Source organism: Eupeodes corollae, chromosome 2, assembly GCF_945859685.1.
Source record: "Eupeodes corollae chromosome 2, idEupCoro1.1, whole genome shotgun sequence".
NCBI lineage: Eukaryota > Metazoa > Arthropoda > Insecta > Diptera > Syrphidae > Eupeodes > Eupeodes corollae.
Window position 1 is genome coordinate 81,779,925 of NC_079148.1, and position 21,233 is coordinate 81,801,157.

General features: G+C 28.5%; 1 protein-coding gene and 2 long non-coding RNA genes across 3 annotated transcripts in view; 2 read left to right on the plus strand and 1 right to left on the minus strand.

The window, feature by feature from the left end:
• Positions 1–20,502, minus strand: part of LOC129946500 (uncharacterized) — a 60,763-nt gene extending 40,261 nt beyond the window's left edge. Inside the window, exons 1-2 of the mRNA XM_056056715.1 lie at positions 20,107–20,502; positions 9,821–9,884 (exon numbers count right to left, since the gene is read on the minus strand). The gene's annotated coding sequence lies outside the window, so the exon portion shown is untranslated. The remainder of the gene's footprint in view (positions 1–9,820; positions 9,885–20,106) is intronic.
• LOC129946501 (uncharacterized) lies at positions 8,109–8,531 on the plus strand. Its single transcript, XR_008781616.1, has 3 exons — positions 8,109–8,191; positions 8,262–8,342; positions 8,408–8,531. It is a non-coding gene; the product is annotated as an uncharacterized LOC129946501 (long non-coding RNA).
• Positions 10,260–11,340, plus strand: LOC129946502 (uncharacterized). Its single transcript, XR_008781617.1, has 3 exons — positions 10,260–10,496; positions 10,688–10,886; positions 10,958–11,340. It is a non-coding gene; the product is annotated as an uncharacterized LOC129946502 (long non-coding RNA).
• Positions 20,503–21,233: the final 731 nt, after the last annotated feature.

Below are 21,233 nucleotides of genomic sequence, written 5' to 3' on the forward strand. Positions count from 1 at the left end.
CGTGTATATGAAACCAAAAACTTGATCCGGCAAACTTGTTTAAATTAACCGCTTTATCTATCTATTCGACACTGTAATAGTGCGCAGTATATTCACATTCTCATTTACCATTTCTGGTCATTAGAAATCTGCAATTTATTTTATATAAATGTAGGCACCTAGATACACCGTTCAAGCCTAATACCGAAGACCAAGAAGCCTACATGATGATGATGATGCAGAGGCTTTCAACTGATACAACCTTCTCTTTTCCGTTGGTTTGAATTGTTTTGTTTTATGTTTTTCACATTTAAGCTGCGTAAAGTAAAGGAGAAAATATAGAACTGAAACCAGAAGAACAAAGTGGAACATAGCAATCATGAATGACCAAACGAAAATTATATGTTTATATATATATATATATACAGTGGATCACTAGTTACAACTGTGATGTGAGGCGAAAAACCAGCAAACTGTTCCTTGCACAAAACTTGAACTTGTTTTCCTTTTAATCCACTAACCGTTAAGCATTTTAAGATTCTTCTTAGAAAGAGATTGATGAAGGGGGGGGGGGTATATGTTGTTATATTTTTTTGGTGCAACCTACAAAATTAATGTGATCTTGCTTTTTCCCTAAAACGTCGACGAGCGACGCGACGAGAAGAAATTTATTTTACAGGATCGCAAAAGAATGGTGCGGCGATGGTTTTGCTACTTTAACATTTCTTTGTCAGCAGCACCACTTTATAATAGAACTCACATTTAGCATTTATAAGGTGACAGTAGTATAGCGGTTTGTAGGAGCTGCGGAGCTGCGCGTGAAGCGTGTCATGAATTGTCTCAAGGAACAAAAACATAGGTGTATGCGCCAACAACTTCACTGAAGAGTGTCAACACATTTGATTCCGACAAGGGAAAGTAGGTATACACTATATAACCGTTTAGTGATATACCTAGACAATAAACTGTCAAACGATTATGGATTGGTGTTTGGCAGTATGGCAGTAACTTTGCGCCATCTTTGGGTGGCATGGCCAACAAGTTTTCTTTTAATCTTAGTTTTTGTTGCATTTTTTAATTTTTTTTTATGGAGACCTCAAAACATAGTGTTATTTGCAAATGTACCTAGTTTTTTTGTTTGCAAATATTGATTGGTACCACCTATATGTATCACGTCACCGTTCATTTATGTAGGTGAGATAGGCAATAGTATGATAACTCAGGCGACAAGATATTATAACGGATTTGTATAGAACAGTTAAAAACAAACATTTTTTATGGGAGGGTGGTGTTTATCTACCCCCGTTAAGACGGGAGGAGCAATTAAAAAAAAATATTATTTAAAATGGAAAACAATAGTTAAAAAATAAATGCCATCTAGTTTTCAGTTTTTGATCAAAAGCAATGAATTCTAAAAAACAATAGTATATAATCTTAAAGTTTTGAAACATTACACTTTAAACCTTTTTTTAACATTTTTTAATCAAATTTTGAGTTTAAAATAATTTTTTTTTTCAAAAACTAAACATAGTTTTGACTTGATTTATAAGCTGGCTAATAGAACAGAATGTTGGCTTTAAAAAAATGTATAAAACTTAATTGTAAGTATTACCAATATTATTATATAATATTTTCCATTTAACGTACCTTTTTTTTTAAACTGCCCCTATCGCTGGTAAAAAATGATTTTTTAACAGTTCTATACAAATCTGTCCCGTGTCTCCCCGTGGGATAAAATTGGACAACCACCAACATATCTAAGAACTATGTAGAGAAGCCATAGCGTGCATACATCCAAGTAAGTGACCCACAAGAGGAAGGTTCTTTTGAACAGAAAGGGTTAAGAAGGGAAGACGCTTAATACTAAGAACTCAAAAAGTCTACAAAAAGATGATATGATATATAAACTATTACGCACTTTGCAGCCTTCAGCTGATTTGTTTTGGAGTATTATTAGTATTATTGATGAGTGATGATAAATGTGAACCCGGAGTAAACTTCAATGTTCTTGATATCGAAGAGATTTGTGCTAACAAAACAGTTTTCTTTGATCTACACAGTAAAGTACTTTCATCAGTACTAAGCACAGATATTGTGGACATTTTTTTTAGCTCAATTTTTAAAAAGATTGTTTTTAGTTTTAAAACGATACATGATATAAAATTTTATTTGAGAACAACCAAATATTTTCTTTTTTGTTAAAAAACCTTTATTAAACAAAATTTACTACTTGATTTCTTTAGATTCTTGTCTGCATATCTTCATTTTTTTATCTGGAAACAAATTTTTTTTAAGTCAATATCTCAACGCGTTCTTAAGATATGGTCCGTACGTACGGATGCATCCAAACTTATGTACATGCCTTTTGGGTTTGTTTATTGCTTTGTTCATCTCATGTGATTTTAATAAAAAACATATTGGAACAGCAATCCACTCTTTTCGTTATATTTTATCCGTGTTATTCCAATATCATTTTGTTAAAATACTTTGAACGACGCGACGTATGCCTCTGTTTTACTTTTCCAAGCTAGCCTTAATCAATCCTCTTTAAGGCATCATAGTTATAGCTATGGCTAATGTAGTCATGCCATATGTAGACGAAAAGAGTAGGTGCTTCGGTGCCATGTACTGACAGACAAGCGCTTGCATGTATAGTTAGGTACACAGAGCTCAGATAAAGATTAGCTGAAAGATAAGTTAAGCTAATCCCTCTTTGTGGCCGTGTTGCTGATGGTCTTCTGTTGTTTAATTTAATTTAATTTAATTTAATTTATTTTAATTTAATTTAATTTAATTTAATTTAATTTAATTTAATTTAATTTAATTTAATTTAATTTAATTTAATTTAATTTAATTTAATTTAATTTAATTTAATTTAATTTAATTTAATTTAATTTAATTTAATTTAATTTAATTTAATTTAATTTAATTTAATTTAATTTAATTTAATTTAATTTAATTTAATTTAATTTAATTTAATTTAATTTATTTTTATTTTATTTAATTTAATTTAATTTAATTTAATTTAATTTAATTTAATTTAATTTAATTTAATTTAATTTAATTTAATTTAATTTAATTTAATTTAATTTAATTTAATTTAATTTAATTTAATTTAATTTAATTTAATTTAATTTAATTTAATTTAATTTAATTTAATTTAATTTAATTTAATTTAATTTAATTTAATTTAATTTAATTTAATTTAATTTTATGTAATTTAATTTAATTTAATGTAATTTAATTTAATTTAATTTAATTTAATTTAATTTAATTTAATTTAATTTAATTTAATTTAATTTAATTTAATTTAATTTAATTTAATTTAATTTAATTTAATTTAATTTAATTTAATTTAATTTAATTTAATTTAATTTAATTTAATTTAATTTAATTTAATTTAATTTAATTTAATTTAATTTAATTTAATTTAATTTAATTTAATTTAATTTAATTTAATTTAATTTAATTTAATTTAATTTAATTTAATTTAATTTAATTTAATTTAGTTTAATTTTATTTAATTTAATTTAATTTAATTTAATTTAATTTAATTTAATTTAATTTAATTTAATTTAATTTAATTTAATTTAATTTAATTTAATTTAATTTAATTTAATTTAATTTAATTTAATTTAATTTAATTTAATTTAATTTAATTTAATTTAATTTAATTTAATTTAATTTAATTTAATTTAATTTAATTCAATTTATTTTAATTTAATTTAATTTAATTTATTTTGATTTAACTTAATGTAATTTAATTTAATTTAATTTAATTTAATTTAATTTAATTTAATTTAATTTAATTTAATTTAATTTAATTTAATTTAATTTAATTTAATTTAATTTAATTTAATTTAATTTAATTTAATTTAATTTAATTTAATTTAATTTAATTTAATTTAATTTAATTTAATTTAATTTAATTTAATTTAATTTAATTTAATTTAATTTAATTTAATTTAATTTAATTTAATTTAATTTAATTTAATTTAATTTAATTTAATTTAATTTAATTTAATTTAATTTAATTTAATTTAATTTAATTTAATTTAATTTAATTTAATTTAATTTAATTTAATTTAATTTAATTTAATTTAATTTAATTTAATTTAATTTAATTTAATTTAATTTAATTTAATTTAATTTAATTTAATTTAATTTAATTTAATTTAATTTAATTTAATTTAATTTAATTTAATTTAATTTAGTTTAATTTTATTTAATTTAATTTAATTTAATTTAATTTAATTTAATTTAATTTAATTTAATTTAATTTAATTTAATTTAATTTAATTTAATTTAATTTAATTTAATTTAATTTAATTTAATTTAATTTAATTTAATTTAATTTAATTTAATTTAATTTAATTTAATTTAATTTAATTTAATTTAATTTAATTTAATTTAATTTAATTTAATTTAATGTAATTTAATTTAATTTAATGTAATTTAATTTAATTTAATTTAATTTAATTTAATTTAATTTAATTTAATTTAATTTAATTTAATTTAATTTAATTTAATTTAATTTAATTTAATTTAATTAAATTTAGTTTAATTTAATTTAATTTAATTTAATTTAATTTAATTTAATTTAATTTAATTTATTTTGATTTAACTTAATGTAATGTAATTTAATTTAATTTAATTTAATTTAATTTAATTTAATTTAATTTAATTTAATTTAATTTAATTTAATTTAATTTAATTTAATTTAATTTAATTTAATTTAATTTAATTTAATTTAATTTAATTTAATTTAATTTAATTTAATTTAATTTAATTTAATTTAATTTAATTTAATTTAATTTAATTTAATTTAATTTAATTTAATTTAACTTAACTTAATTTAATTTAATTTAATTTAATTTAATTTAATTTAATTTAACTTAATTTCATTTAATTTAATTTAAATGAGTTTGATTTAATTTAAATTAATCTTATTTTAAAGGAAAATAAAAATATATCACTCTTACAAACTATTTCACATTCAAATGTATTTTTACATACTCATTTGTTCACAATAAAAAGTAAGTACAATATAAAAACTTATACTTATATTTTTGTATGCAACCTCGAAGTTAATTACTTATTAACTTAACTTAATTTTGTAAACCAACAAACATTCCAGGATCAAATTATTGGTTCAATCATAAACTCGTGTTTGTCCCACACAATTATCAATACCTTGGAGCCCATTGGAACTAAAGGACATTACATCACACATACAAAATGAGGCAACTTTCACATAAATACTGAAATTAATGACTTCAATAGACAAAACCATAAATGAATTGGATTCCTTAACTTTTTGGCGCGTTATTAAAATAACAAGCGTACCAATAAAACTGTTAACAGTGAATTTACCAACGTATTATTTATTGTCATCTTCGTCTTTATAGAAGAAATATAATATAATAGCCTCAGCTTTCCATGAAGCAAAGAAAAAAGTTAATTTACTAAAAAGAAAATACTTCAAGTTTTCTAGTTTTTTTTTCTAGTGCAAAAAGAGTGAATGCACAAAAATAATCGTCCGAGAATTAGAGTTGACAAATACATTTCTATCCTGTCATAAAAATGTATATCCTTGGAAATTATGGACATCTAAGTTTTTTTCGCGAGTCATGATCGTGCTCTCACTCAGTAAAAAAAACTATATCAAGACTATATCATCTATATCATCACTAATATAAAAAAGTGCAATTCACGTAAATTACCCTTCTCCCTCAGTGTTCGGAACATCAACAAGGCCCGGCCTTAGTAAATAAAACTATTTTTATGTGTTTACTATTCGAACTATCAAGCGCGATGCAGCAACCTCTGCCCATTCCTTACTTATGTTCAAAATGCGCGAAACAACAACTGAGTGCAATGTATTAAAGCCTTAAGCCTCCAGCTTCATCCCATTTTCAAGTTACTTTACAAAGTGGTCGACAGAATGGCGTTTGCCCTATAGAGTAACATCGTTAGGTACACGAATATACGCCTCGTCCTCGACACGGCCCTACGGCGCGGCGCGGCGGCGCGGCGTACATATATGTAGGTATAATTATGCATACATACATATATGCAGATGCTGCTGATCTAGACCTCTGTCTGGAATGTAATCAACGAGTTAGCCACGTTTCAGATTTAAATTTGTGTAAACATATACTTTTGTTAAACCAAGTACTACCTTTGGAGTCTGTTAGAACGCTATAGTTTTTCAGAAATAATGAGGGAACATTGGAAACATTGTTGTTTTAACCATAGAAAGATCATTTCGTATACCTTCATACCTTGGATTGTATTGTTTCTCTAAAGTCTGTAGAGAATTAAAAACATTTTTACAAATAACTGACAGCAAGGCCAATTCAATTAAAAAAGTTGGGTTAATGTGAGGTAAGGAAGTCCATTTATTTAAAAAAAATTAACTAACTCTTAAAAAAAACAATCTTTTTGAAAACTGTTATAAATAAATAAAATAAATATTTATATAATTATTAAACTTTTCCGAAGCACACATTTTGAAATTTAATAAGAAAATTGATTTCCTTGATTCTCCTTAAATGTGGTTTAAAATAAGGAATACAAATAAAATAAAATGTATTTATTTTAAAATAGAAACCAAATACAGATGGACATTAAAATAGACACAACTGCATTTTCTCAAAGTAAAATAAAATAAAACAACAACATGAGTGAGACAAAAATTTAACTGCTGTCAATAACATGGCTGGCCTAATTTATGAAAAATAACAAGAGCGTTAGTTATTCATTAATTGTTCACTCATTGCAGATTAACTGTTTCTTTTATAAATTTTGTTTCTCTATATTAAAATAGAAACAGTTTGGCTCGAAGGTGTGTTTTTGTTTTGTTGGTGTTAAATTTCCCTACGAGAAATCGCTGGAAACGTGAAAAGGTCTCTGAAGTTAATTGCAAACGCAAGAAAAACAACCACAAAAGAAGATCGCAAAATTATTTGTGCTTCTAAAAATGATCCATTCAAACCTTTAAAAGGTTTTATTAGAGCCGAATTACAGCTTATTATCTTAGATTGAACAGTTCACAGAAGACTAGTCCACAATACACCCAGACGACGGTTAAGCATACACCCAGTAGGAAATTTGCTCACCAATGAAAATTTTGTGTGAAATCGCCAAGGAAATCAGCTACTCGAATCATTGAGGAATAGCATGCAATGAAATCCTTACTGAAAGGCATTGCGTTTTTCCTATGATTATACAATCCACCCTATCTTTTTCCTTGTAAAATATTTCATTCACGATATGAAGCACGAGATGGGTGTTTTGTGTTTGTTTATATTTGCCTTTTTCTTCTCTACCTGCCACTGAATAATACGGAGATTGGCTTTAGTTTTAGAATTTCAATGCTCGGGTTTTTAACATATAATAAAAAATTGCATATCCCGTTCGGCAGCCTGGTTTGCTTCAAGAAACAAAGTTATTTCCAACAACAACGACCGACGGTGATGGCGACGGATGGTTGAAGGATTGCAATCAGCGTTACCACTTTACTTCAATTGAAGTAGATCTACTTCTTTTTTTCAAATAAATTTAAAATCTACTTCCTAATTCGCACCATCATCAAAATATTGAAATCTACTTCATTTTCAATATCTTGTTTTTTACCTACTTCAATTTTAATAAAAATAGACTGAATCCACTCTTTTTTTCTCTCACTCTTGTACGTAGTCTTAAAACTTTCTAGAGAATTAAAAATCGCTTGAGTATTTGCATTTGCAGTGAATATGTGTATTATTTTTTTCTGTTTGTTAATGTTTAAAGTTGGACCCTAGTCTTATTTTGGATTTGATTGTTTGTTTTCAATATGAAAAGATATTATCACTTTTTTCCTAAAACCTACTTCCACTTTTTTTTGAGAAGTGGTAACGCTGATTGCAATGTTCGGATTTTTTACATATCATAAAAACTTCGATTCGCGATCCTCAGCCTGGTTTGCTTAGAAACAAAGTTATTTCCAACAACAACGCACAGTGTTCGGGGTAAGTGATTTTTTTTTTAAAGCATTGTTGTTTTTTCGAGAAACTGTTTTCCAGTTGAATTCCATTGTTCAAAGAGTCAACAAGTGAGTAAAGCTTAAAATTATTAAAAAGAGTTTGGAAAATAAAATATAAGTGTAAAAAAGTGAATATTTTGGTAAATTGGTAGAATTTGTGTTCAAATGGACAAGGAAAATATTCAGGTAATTTCATTTAAATTACAAAACCCTTTCTACAATTATTTAGTCCTATTTTATTGCTCTTTTTCTAAAGGCTTCCGGATCTAAACAGTCGGCAATGGACTCCATTGAATTTTCACCCACAAAGCAGGCAAGGCGGATTTTTAAGAAAACGGTAATTATAACTATTATTATTTTATTAAATGAAATTTCTATATATCTGCTTTACATTTTGTATAGAATCAACAAGATATGATAGACAAAATGAGAGCGGACATTAAACGTTTGTGTGTCACCACGGAGCAGCTAAAAAATGGGATCTGCACATTGGCATCATTTTTTTCAATAAAATCATAAAAATTTACATGACTGTTTTTTTTTTTTAATATTTCTATCCAAAGATTTAGGTATGAGTAAAAAATGATTCGATAATAAAAACATGATTGACTTCATTTATGCACATTCACTACATTTTTCACCATGTCAATTTGCATTAGTGAATGAGTTACATTGGCTTCCCTAAGGAAACCACTGGTCAATATTCATTTATGGAAAAGGCGTTCAATTTTGCAAAGTGAATTCCTTGGTGAACATTCATCACATTTTTCACCAATATAAAGTACACAAGTATATCAGCAACTCCACTAACCCAGTGATTTCCCCGGTGTGAGTTCACGGTATTTTTCATCAACTACAATTCACTTTGGAATACACCAAATGCACTTGCTTGGTGATTTCCTCACTGAACAGTAACCATGAAATTCACAACTTGGTGAACGCCAATCCAATCCCCATGTTAATTTCACTGATGTTTTCACCATGTTTTCATGGGGTGTAGCTTCCATTCACCAAGGAATAAGTTGGTGATTCACCGATGAATTTTTTGAAATTTCCTACTGGGCAGGTGGTAGTATACTAGTTTGGGGTTGATAGAAGGCAAAATGGATCATACAATGTACGTATGTAAATATCATGAAGAACACGATGCTGCCTTATACTGAAAAGAATATGCATCTAAGATGGGTTCTACAGCAGGGTAATGCTCCCAAGCATTCATCCAAATATGCAAACAAATACTTTAAATATAAACAAATCTATGTTATTGGGTGGCCATCGGAATCGCCTGACTTAAATCCAATAGAGCATTTGTGGGGTGATATTAAGAGGGCGGTTGGGAAACATTACACCATAAACAAAGGCGAATTGTGAGGATAATTCAGCATGAGTGGTCATAAATTTCAGTCGACAAATGCCGCCGATTAGTTGACTCAATGTCCAACAGATGTCCAGCTATTATTAAAAGCAGAGGTCAAGCAACGAAATATTAAACTATTGTTAAAATACAAAATTGTCAAACAATTAGTTCAGATTTTTGGAATTATTGTTTCTATTTAATGTCTATATAATATGTTCCTCTTTTAACATCTACTTCTGAAAAAATGTATTTTGTGCTATCTTTGTTTTTTTTTTGTTTGATTTTAAAACAAAACTACAATACAAAGAAACTGAAGTCCAAATTTCAGATTGTTCTTCCATTTCGGTTAATAAATATTTGAATTCTTAAAACTGTTTTTAGTATATCTATTTTAATGTGCATATCTGTAAATACTTTGATTCCGTTTAAAATGTTGCATGTAAATGAAATATTCTCACCTTATAAATTACTATTATTCCTCCGATCGTTGACTTTAGAAGAGAACCTCTTCCCCTCGTTTACCTGTTGAATAAAAGAGAAAATTATATTATCAACTCAATTATATTACCTATTTAAATCTAAAATAAAAACATAGATATAAAGTGAAATGGAACCGTTTATTAATCGAATGGGAAAAGCCATGCCTAATTTGTTGATTATGTTGAATTATCAGTAATTTATTGTTATGTGCACGGTAATTCAAAGGTCGTTTGTACTTGGTTTAAATACGCGTATATGAAAAACAAGGATTTACAAATAAAATTGATTGATAAATCACTTAGTTGAAGTGGCTGTGAATTTAATATTAAATTAAATGTTATTGTAGAGAAATAATACAAGTTGTAAAAAAATGTTGTACTATAAACTAGGGTAATTGCGGGAGAGATGCCGCGTCGGGGAAGATGCCGCACTCAACCAAACTCATACATCTAGTCATCCACGGAAATTGTTTTTTTTTTATTTCTGTTCATAAAGTACTCAAAAGAAAACGTACACAAAAAAACAACTTGCATAGAATATGTAACGCGAGTTTTTTTCTTTCTTTTGTTTTACGCACCCTTTTAGACTATGGAAATTTTTCAGTATGTTGCAGTTTGTGGATCCAAAAACAAGTTCTCGCGTGTTTTCTCAAGTGTAAGTATCTTGTGTCATTAAATAGTGTCTAAAGAAGTGGTTGGTGTGATTTTTTGTAGTTTTCGTTTTTTTTTTCGATATGAAACGTGGTGCGGCATCTCTCCCTCACTACGGGGATAGATGCCGCACTTTTTTTTTGAGAAGATGCCGCATATTTAAATTGTTTATTTTGCATTTAAAATTTAATATAGGAATAAGAAATGCCACGAAAATATAAAAGAACAACAAACCAAGGAAGTTGGAGCGAAGAGGCATTGGAGGATGCTCGAAAAAGCATTGAAGATGGGATGTCCGTTCGGAAAGCCGAAAAATTGTTTGGCGTACCGGCTAGAACTCTTTCGAGACGGTTAAAAGATGGAAATTTTGTAAAGAAACCACTAGGCTTTATGGGTAATTATTTACTTAATTAGTTATTGAACTTTGTGAAGGTATATGAAGGTAATTTGTATATCTATTGACAGGTGTTCTTGGAAAAGAAAATAAAAGAAAGCTAGCAGATCACATAAAAAAATTAGCGGCTGCAGGATTTGGTGTTGACAGAGAAGGAATTAGGAGCTTGGCGTTTAAGCTAGCGGAGAAAATGAATATCAAACACAAATTTAACTCAACTAAAAAAAAAAGCTGTATATGCATGGCTTGCCTCCTTTTTGGAAAGGAATAAAGACATTTCATTAAGACAATCCGAAGGGCTTTCCCTTTCCCGCGCTCAGGGTATGAATCGATCGGCAGCAAATGACTTTTTTGAAGTTCTTCACAAAGTTTTAACTGAAAACAATTTAATGGACAAACCCGGAATTTTCCCTCTGCACAGACTGTGGACGTGATGAGGAACGAAAAAAACATGCTGGAGATAAAACAAAATAAAAATAACATACAAATTCAATGAATTTAATATGCGGCATCTCTCCCACACATGTCGGGAGAGATGGCACACATAATATATTTTATATTATTATTAATATTTATGAAATAATTTATAACTTTTTATTTTGATGTTTTATAATGGTAGAAAATAAATCCATTTTTAAGTTGTTTTTGCAAAATTGTGTTTTTTTTACTTTTATAAAAAATTACATCAATTTTTAAAAAAGCGCGGCATCTCTCCCGCAATTACCCTATATAAGTGGCGTGGTCGTACGTTTTCAATTCTTGTTATTATTTTGATAATACGCATGTTTGTTTTGCCTTGTGTACAGTGAAAGCTTAAATTTTGAAGATTTTATTTATAATGTGATAATGTGTAAACTTGAATAGAAATTCATTGATTTAACTACGCATAATCTAAACATAACCAACTTTTCATGTATACTATAATGTTTACTTGATAGTCTAACTTGTCCACATTTTATTGATACTTAACTTTTGAAGTAAATATTTTTCTGGAGGGTCCAATTAATGCCCATATCAAACCCATATCTGAGACTAATTGTAAGACTTATACCCATAAACTAGATGTTACGCAGCCATACCAGAACTTATAATGAAATATTTTGATCGAGCGAAGATAGTGTCTGTAGGTTAAAAAAATATAACATAACAAGATCAATGAGCTCCAATTGGGTGAATACATTATCCAGACCACAATCCATCCAGAAACTTTGTCTTTCGATTTTTCCATAAAAATGAAACTCTATCGTGTGGCTAGAGGAACGTAACTGGGATTTTATGGTCTTATTATTATGATGATGAGATGCCAATGACGAAGATGAAGATGATGTCGTTGCGGTCATTATGGTGTGGTATTATTCATAACGGAACAGCATTTTTACATCCTCTTTTCTGTTTTGACTTTTCTATGACGTGTTATTCGATACTATGCAAAAGTATTACATGAATGGGAAACTATTTATTCTACATAGTATCTGTAGCAAATACCGATTACTTACAAACTTGAACAGTATTGAGGATTTCCATTATGGGAAATAACTTCTGTTCGAACATGGAATTAATTTATCTTGTAATGATATACATTTACAGGTGAATAAACATATAAGTGCGAACATGTCGTGCTTTCCATAAAAAAGGAACAGTTCAAATGGAAATATTTTGTTCCGCATTGGTTAAACGTGGTTTTGCTTTTGTACAAAAAATGTATCTGTTATTGTGGTTATAGAAGCTTACCTAAGTATAATATCCGCCGATACTTGGTATGTTGGTTCTACTTATTAAAATAATGTTTCGTGAGTTTCTAAAACTATTGATTTACATCTTTTAAGCGCCCGTTTCTAAAAGAAATTCTTCTGTAGAATGCTACAGAAAAGTTTGGATTACAAAAGTTTTTTCAAGGTTATTAAGAAAATATTAGATTTCTTGAACTGTTAAGGAATTTGCTTACTTGCTTGCGCTCTTTTATCGCTCTTATTCACTTTGTGAAATACAAGAACAAATTGATTTATCAATAAATGTGGTTTGCCAAGGAGGGATTTATGGCTGAAACACAAACACGCTTCAGCTTCGGCTTTGCCTGACTTTTACGAGTTCAGCCAGTTTCATGCATACTATCACAATGAATCTTTTACCTAACGTGTCGTTTGACAATCGTAAGGTAATTTATTATACATAGAATAACTGTACAATTTTTTCTTGAAAACGTTTTATTTTTGTAGAACAAAAAAAAAGTTTAAAAGAACTCCTCATAGATTGAAGAACTACGAAAATTTAGCTCCCCGAGCCACCAACGTCTCTCAGTCTGCGATTCTTCTTGGTCCAATAGCTGAACATACTCACGATAGGCTGGTGTAAGCTACTTCCGAGATAAATTCACTTTTTTCGATTTCAAAATTCATATCTTTTACTGCACGAAAAATCGAAACAAACTTTTGAGAAAAAATACCAGCTGCTAATGACAGAAGTGTCATTTTATAAATGTCATTCAAAGCAACCTCGAAACAGGCCCATCGTAACGCAGACGAAGCCGAAGCTGAAGCATGTTTGTGTTTCAGCCATTATAGGCAAACGAGCAAGTTCGGCGAGCATCTTCATCGTGAAGGGCTATCTTGATCAGATTCCAGGGGCTTGTAAAGTTGTTATTTGCTCAATAATAAGTACAGGGATATTTCTCTATATTAATCTTGCACACGGCTATAATTTTAAAATTCCCTCACTGAGTAAACATGACACAAGTATGATATGGATGCAATATTTTACTTTAAATCAAATCCAATGTATTAAGGGTTAATGTGTGGAGGCTTTCATTGATATAACTAGCACAATAGTAAACAACGCTTGCAATAATTTTGTTGAGTCTTCTGTCAAGATTAAATGTTTCTGCAATATTATATCTTCGCTAATTTTACTAAAAAAAAATTCATATATGTATATGTATGTATATAATTTAGCTCTTCTTTCTACTTACACAAGACAATTTCGTGTGGGAATCGTGAAACATACAACTTAATATTGTCGAAGTAGAAAGCAACATTAAACTAGAAGCACTGACGATGATTATTCATGTTTAGTTCATTTGTAGGACATCGGATACATACAAGTATAATCTACCTACTTACAAACACTCCGGAAATAGTTTTATAACTATTGAGTCCCATCGCTCATGTTATGGGGCCTTCTTGATTTTAAATTTAATCGGGACAGACAAATCTATTCGTTTTATGAAAGTTCTTTTATTCTGCCAGCGGCCCTGTTGCAGTAAATACCCTTTTTCGACAGAAGTCTCACAACTTTGGAACGAAAAACTAAATGCAAAGCTGAAGTGATGATGACGAAGACGCTGACTACGATGGAGAATACATCGCAACGTAATGGTGACGCTTTCTTTGACTGTATCCCTTCCTGTTACTTTTACCACTTTTGGGAAACCAGTCTGAAACTCTAAATAACTGCCTGATGGGCTTATTCTACATCTATGCAACAAGAATGACTGGGAATGGGAATAAAAACTGTGATGGTGGGTATAATAATTATCTGTATTTGGGTCACCCGATCGAGAAAACAAAAAACGAAAATAAAAAAACTGAATTTGTGAGAGAGTTTTCGCTGCAAGACCTTTCTTTATAATTTACATTGACCGGAATTTTCAGTGTGTGTGTGATTGACGTTATCTATTTATATGATGACAGGTAAGTGTGTGTTTGCCGGCTTTTTTTTACGATAAACTTATGCATGAATGTATAAATGTATGGTATTGAAGTGTAATTATTTTTGCAGGAATTTTGATTTTGGTTCAGATCAAATTATTGATTTTTTTTTAATAATTAGTCCACACTAAAAGGGTTTTGTATACCTTTAATATACCTAATGTGCCAAAAACACAGTGTGAGCATTAGGAAAGAGCGAAGGTTGGATAGTAGGTTTCAGTGTATACATTGATTTCAAATTCTTTAACATTGCAATGACAGGGAGAGATAGTGCGTGCCAAGGCATTCCACATTTGTACTTCATATAGTACGGACGAAGTTGGGCTCAAGGGTAAACTGATGGATATTCCTAAAAGGTTAAATTGTTTTAGAAGTGAAATGGAACTGGCTGTTTCACTAGAGCATAGCCCTATAAAATAATGGTAAGAAAGCGTGAGACAAGAAACTTTCGGACGACGTTCGAGTGACGTAATTGAGTTGATGATGTTAATCATTTTTGAAAGCTCTTTTTGAATACCGTCCAAGAGGCTTAAATAAGTTAATCGGGCACTAGCCCAGAGATGAGAGCTTTATTCAAGTTTTGGACGTACATACATATATAGGTTTTGTCGATTGTAACCAGATCAGACATAGAGACAAATTTCTTACATCGTCTTAAGAACCTAGACATCTTGCAGCATTTTTGGCGACATTGCATATGTGATCGCTTCACAAGAGGTACTGATGCACATACCGAGGATATCGACATTTTTAGTTTAGTTGATGCAAGTGCAACGCATAGATAGTGGCAAGGAGGGTATATCTTGCTTCAACGATACAAGACAGCATTGGGTTTTCGAAGCATTAAATTCAACGGTTTCTTATTCCCTAATATACAATATTGTGCAGGTCAGAATTTAATCAGCTCATCATATTTAGTCGTTGCAGTTCCACATCCGAAGAAGAAGGATTTGAGTCTGGAAAAAATATGAAAAGCTAAAGAGTGCTATCGTCAACAATATTAATTGAATTAGAAGTTGCAAACATTAGATCATTTATAAAATGAGATAAAGGGTCGGAATCAAAACGGAGCCCTGGGGCACACCAGAATTTATATTATGGCTTTCAGAATTGAAATTGTTAAAAACAACTTGAATTAAACGGTTCGAAAGATAAATTATAAAGTTCGAAAGAAAATTTCTAAAGAAGCGATTCGTCGATACCAAAAGCATGCAATAATCTTACTTTCTCCAAAACTGTGTTGAGATTTGTTCCACTGTTCGGTAATGCTTTATAAGCCATACTGCCGCTCATTAAGAAGCTTTCGTTCCTAAAGATATTTCTTAAGTTGATAATTAATCAGCGTTTCCATGACCTTAGAAAGACGGGACGTTAGTGCTATTGGTCGATAATTTGAATGAGAAGAAGATTTGCCTTGTTTTTGGAATGAACTTTAATTACTGTCAATTTCATGCTGAGAACTGGATTAAGTGCACAATTTACAGATACTTTCAATAATTTTTAAGGAGGAAGAATGGCTCAAGTCATCGGGTATTTTGGTCAACTTCCTTTTAATATTTTTTGACGTAAGAAATTATTCGATTTCTGAAACATTTTATTCTACACGGATTATGACTCATCATTAAACAATGATTAGTAAAATATACCATGTGATGATCGCGTTTTCCAAGATATTTCGTAGGCATTGCAATGACAATGAAAATTAGTCAAGGTTTAAATGAACTTAGAAAAAAGGGACGCAAGTATTCGCATGTTAAAGAAGTTACGACCCATATAATCACTTAAATTTCCAAAAAAAGGGCAGTAATATCACATTCTGTCAGTGTCGCATCAACAGTAATGCAGCACTTTAAAAAATGTCAATGTATGTACTGTCCATAATAAAGCTTAAGTTCAAGTATGTATATTTTATTAAACATTAAATTCGTTATTCAGTTTTTCAAGGAAAGGAACTTTTCTTTCTTTTGATTGCGCTGATGAATCAAAAGAAACACAACGCTTAAATTCATACACAAATTTTGGTTGGTTGAAATATAATTCTGAAGAATTAGTGCAAAGTTAGACTACTTTTAATGTATTTGTTGTATATATTTATCTATACCCACTTATTGGTTTTAAAAGTTTTTAAAAGATCAATAGAAATGAAACTAATTACAGCATGTAATCCCCATTTAAAAATTATTGGATAGAATTCAATCTTTCAATTTCAATTTGATGGGTATTTTTTTGTAAGTATTAAAGGAATGATTGTTATCTGAAAATTAAATCCATGAATTTTTTTTGTGCATAATGTTTGCTTTTCCTTAAACAGAAAAACAAGTTGGTTTACATCAAAGAGCCTACGCAGAGGGGAGGACAGTCAGTTATGATACAATTTTGTTTATTTCTTATGAACATTGTATACCTTATTGAAAATTAAACTATTTGTAGATAATACAAACATTTTTTTTAATAGTAGCAATAATGTTTGAAACTACTCTTAAGTAAGTGAACAATTAAAAAAATATATGGAACGAAAGGAATTAAACTATATTCTTGTTAAAATATAATGTTTAAGGTTTGATGTTTTCGCATTAGTTAGGATGATTTTCTTATTAACTTCCCATAGGAAGTTATTGTAATGGGTCCGATTTGTCAAATTGAAAATTTTGACATTTCTCGACGTTTCAAGGTCCCTAGAGTCGAAATAAAAGATTTTTAGAAAGATGTCTGTGCGTGCGTGTGTACGTACGTTCGTACGTCCGTACGTCCGTACGTCCGTACGTCTGTACGTCCGTACGTCCGTACGTTCGCGACGTTTTTTTCGTGGTCCATAGCTCAAGAACCAGAAAAGATATCGACTTCAACTAAATTTTGTTATACAGATAATAAGGCAGAAAGATGCAGAAAGGGCTCTCAAGAAAATTGCGTGGGTGGTTTTTTTACCATAGTAGTTTGAAAAAAAGGTGAAAATTTTGGTTAACCCTAAATATCTTACGAACCAAAAACGATAGAGACTTGAATTAAATTTTATATAATAGACTGTGACGTGATCTCAAAGATGTATATTTTTTGAAAAAAATATATCTAACGGTTTTTTTTCTAAATCAAAAAAAGTGAAAAAAAAAATTTGTGTCCTCCTAAATTTAACGACTAACATATGATTTCATCTCCAAAACAATTTTGAGCAACGGAGAATAATGTTTTAAAAATCTGATAACATTTTGAGAAAAATCGAATTGACAGTTTTTTTTATAAAAAATAAAAATCTAAAAAAAACATTACTCAAAGTTCGTAAATATTAAATATCGATTCAAATATCTTTTCAAAAACTCGAAATTTAGGCTTCAAGATTATTTTATCTTATAAGAAATATTGTTTTCAACATTCAATAAAATTTTGAGAAAAATCGAATTGACAGTATTTACAAAAAATAAAAACCTTAAAAAAAATTAATAAAAGTTGGTAAAAATTGATTTTCGACTCAAATATCTTTTCAAAACTTTGAGATATTGGCTTTAATTTACTTTTATCTTTCAAAAAATATTGTTGTCAAAATTCAGTAAAACTTTGAACAAAATCGAATTGACAGTTTTTTTTATAAAAAATTAAAAACCGAACAAAAATTAACAAAAGTTGGTAAAAATTGAATATGGATTCGTATATCTTTTCAAAAACTTGAAAGTTAGACTTTAAACTTATTTTATCTTATAAGTAATATTGTTTTAAGCATTCTGAAAGATGTTGAGAAAAATCGAATTGACAGTTTTTTTACAAAAAATAAAAACCTTAAAAAAAATTTATAAAAGTTGGTAAAAATTGATTTTCGACTCAAATATCTTTTCAAAAATTGTAGATATTTTCTTTTAACTACTTTTATCTTTCAAAAAATATTGTTGTTAACATTTAGTAAAATTTTGAAAAAAATCGAATTGATAGTTTTTGTACAAAAAATTAAATACCTAAAATAAATTTAACAAAAGTTGGTAAAAATTGATTTTCGACTCAAATATCTTTTGAAATCCATAAAATATTGGCTTCAAACTAATTTTATCTGATAAAAAATATTGTTTTGAACATTCGATAGAATTTTGAAGCAAATCGAATTGACGGTTTTTTTACAAAAAATAAAACTCTAAAAGAATTAATACTAAAACTTGGTAAACATTTACTTTCGACTCAAATAGCTTTTCAAAAATTCAAAATATTGGCTTCAAACTTATTTTATTTTACAGAAAATATTGTTTTCAATGTTCAGTGATTTTTATATAAAAATCCAACAGTCCGTTTTTTCATAAAAAATAAAATCTATAAAAAATAGTACGCAAATTTGGTAAAATCGATACTAGTACATATAGACAAACTTTTAAGCAAGACAAATCGACAGACGGGATGGAAAGTTATCAGTGTGGGTCGCATCCCAGCCTCTTTTTAATTATAAATATTATTATAATACTTACCATTTAAATATTTCAAACTCAAGAATTATAGCTTTAATTTGTGAAAACAAAAAAATCAAAAAAGTGATAACTTTAATTTGTGAATAAAGTTTACTTTTACTGACATTTGTTTCTGTCAATGATGTGAACATAGTACTGTGCAATAACTTGTAGCAATTGCTTGATGTTAACTTAATATGAAAGCTAAGAGTGCTATCGTCATCGAAACAATTAATTGGATTAGAAGTTGCAGACAAAAGATAATTTATAAAAATGAGGAGGGAGCGGGACACAAGCATTTGAGCTATGGGTTTTCAAACTGAAATCATTCAAAAACAATGAATGGTTCACAAGATAATTTCTTATCCAAGGAAGAAGGGATTCGTCGATACGAGAGATATGTAGATTGATAAGTTCTTTATTTTTAGGTCATAAAGTTGCATATGTAAAAATTTTACAATAGAAAGTTCCTTAATTGACTTAAATTTCATAACATTCCACTCAAACTTGAACTTTATTAATGAAGCCTTTACTGTTGGAAGTCTTTTAAAGCGAAAAACAATTCTGTATCGAGTTTAATTTAACTATAAATTGTTTTTTTTTTATATATTTTCAAACTTATTTCGAATCCATAAAGCTAACTTAAATGAATACCCTTGCGATATAACTTAATTTTATTTGCGTACATATTTTAATTGGAACCTAACGAATCAGATTCAGTTTCTTTAATTCAAAAAAATTCAAAAGTTCCTTTGTTTTTTATTATTAAGAGCACTAAGTTTTTGAGATTTTTCCAAAAGAATAATAGTTTTCGCAATATTAATTGTAGATAATACAAATCTAACTTTCCAGGAGCTTTCAATGATTGAACAAAAGCATAAACGTTATTTGCTTAAAAAAAGAGTTTGTTAACCAGCTCTTTTGTTTAGCCATTTCCGTCTTGCTTTTAATATCACCTGAATGCAAAATATAAAGTACATATGTTACTTTATTATAACAGTTATTTTAATAGTTTTTTTTTGAAATATTTGTCAATTTTAGGTAAGTTTTTTCCTTTAACTATCAGTTTTTATTAATGAATTAATTTATTCTACTTACAGCAGTTCAAGTAAAATGTGATATATATATCCAATATGATTCCAGTAGCTGACCTTCAAGAATGTTTGTCTTCAATTCTTTTTAATAATCCTGCTTGTATAAATAAATTGTGATTTTTTCACAGCTTCACTTCTTTTTGATTTCTCAAAATAATCCCTTTTTTTAATCGTTATTATGATTGTAAAAAGCTAAAGCTCCACACAAAACTCCACCGAAAAAGTTCTAATCATTTATATAAATTTATTAATACACAATTTTTTTAAGGAAGAACCGAATTAATCCAATATAATGAAATTTCACAAAACAAGAACAAAATACACTAAATTGGGAGCAGACAAGAAACAAGGCTTTCCCAAACTTGATGGTAATTGGGTAAAGATGTTACTACATTAGTTGCATCATGGGCAATGACTTTGAACCTATAAATGTTGCTCTTTTTATGCCTTTTCCAAAGACTCTCCAAATAACAGATGAGTGTGTGAGCAGACAAAACGAAACAAAACTCAGAAAAAGGGGAGAAACAAACATAATTACAGCGCGAAGAAGTAAAGAACGATATAAATGATGACAACGGCGATGAACCGATGATGGTTGCCTGACTGGTGGGGTGCTGTGCTGGTTTCTATACTATATGCCTTAGCAGTAGTTTATTCTTTCAGTTCTTTTCTTTTCTGCATTTTATAGTTATGTTGGTACTTGTACGTGCTGGAGAAATTTATTAATTTACCATTCCAGTGAGTGTGAGTGTGTTATATCTATGTCTAACACACTAGAACAAGAATTCAACTTTGCTTTTTCAAATACTGAAAGAAGAAAAACTATGAAAATTCTTCAAGCTCTATTATTTCCCCTTCTTTTACTTGGATAGAAAATGTTTCCTGTTGCTAGATACGATAGTCTATAGTGGTTTTTGCAACAGCGAGTAGGTATGGATCTCTAGATGGAAGGGTAGAGATTTTCGCATTTTTGTATAACTTCAATAATCATGGAGTGTGAGAGATTTTTGGTTCTCTTGGGTTCTCTCACTATCTCAATAATGGAAGGAAACGTCAAAGACCTTAGAATTGAGTAAGATCAAGGTTATAACTGCAGTATAGTGTAAATAAAGAAAGCTTTTAACTGTTCAT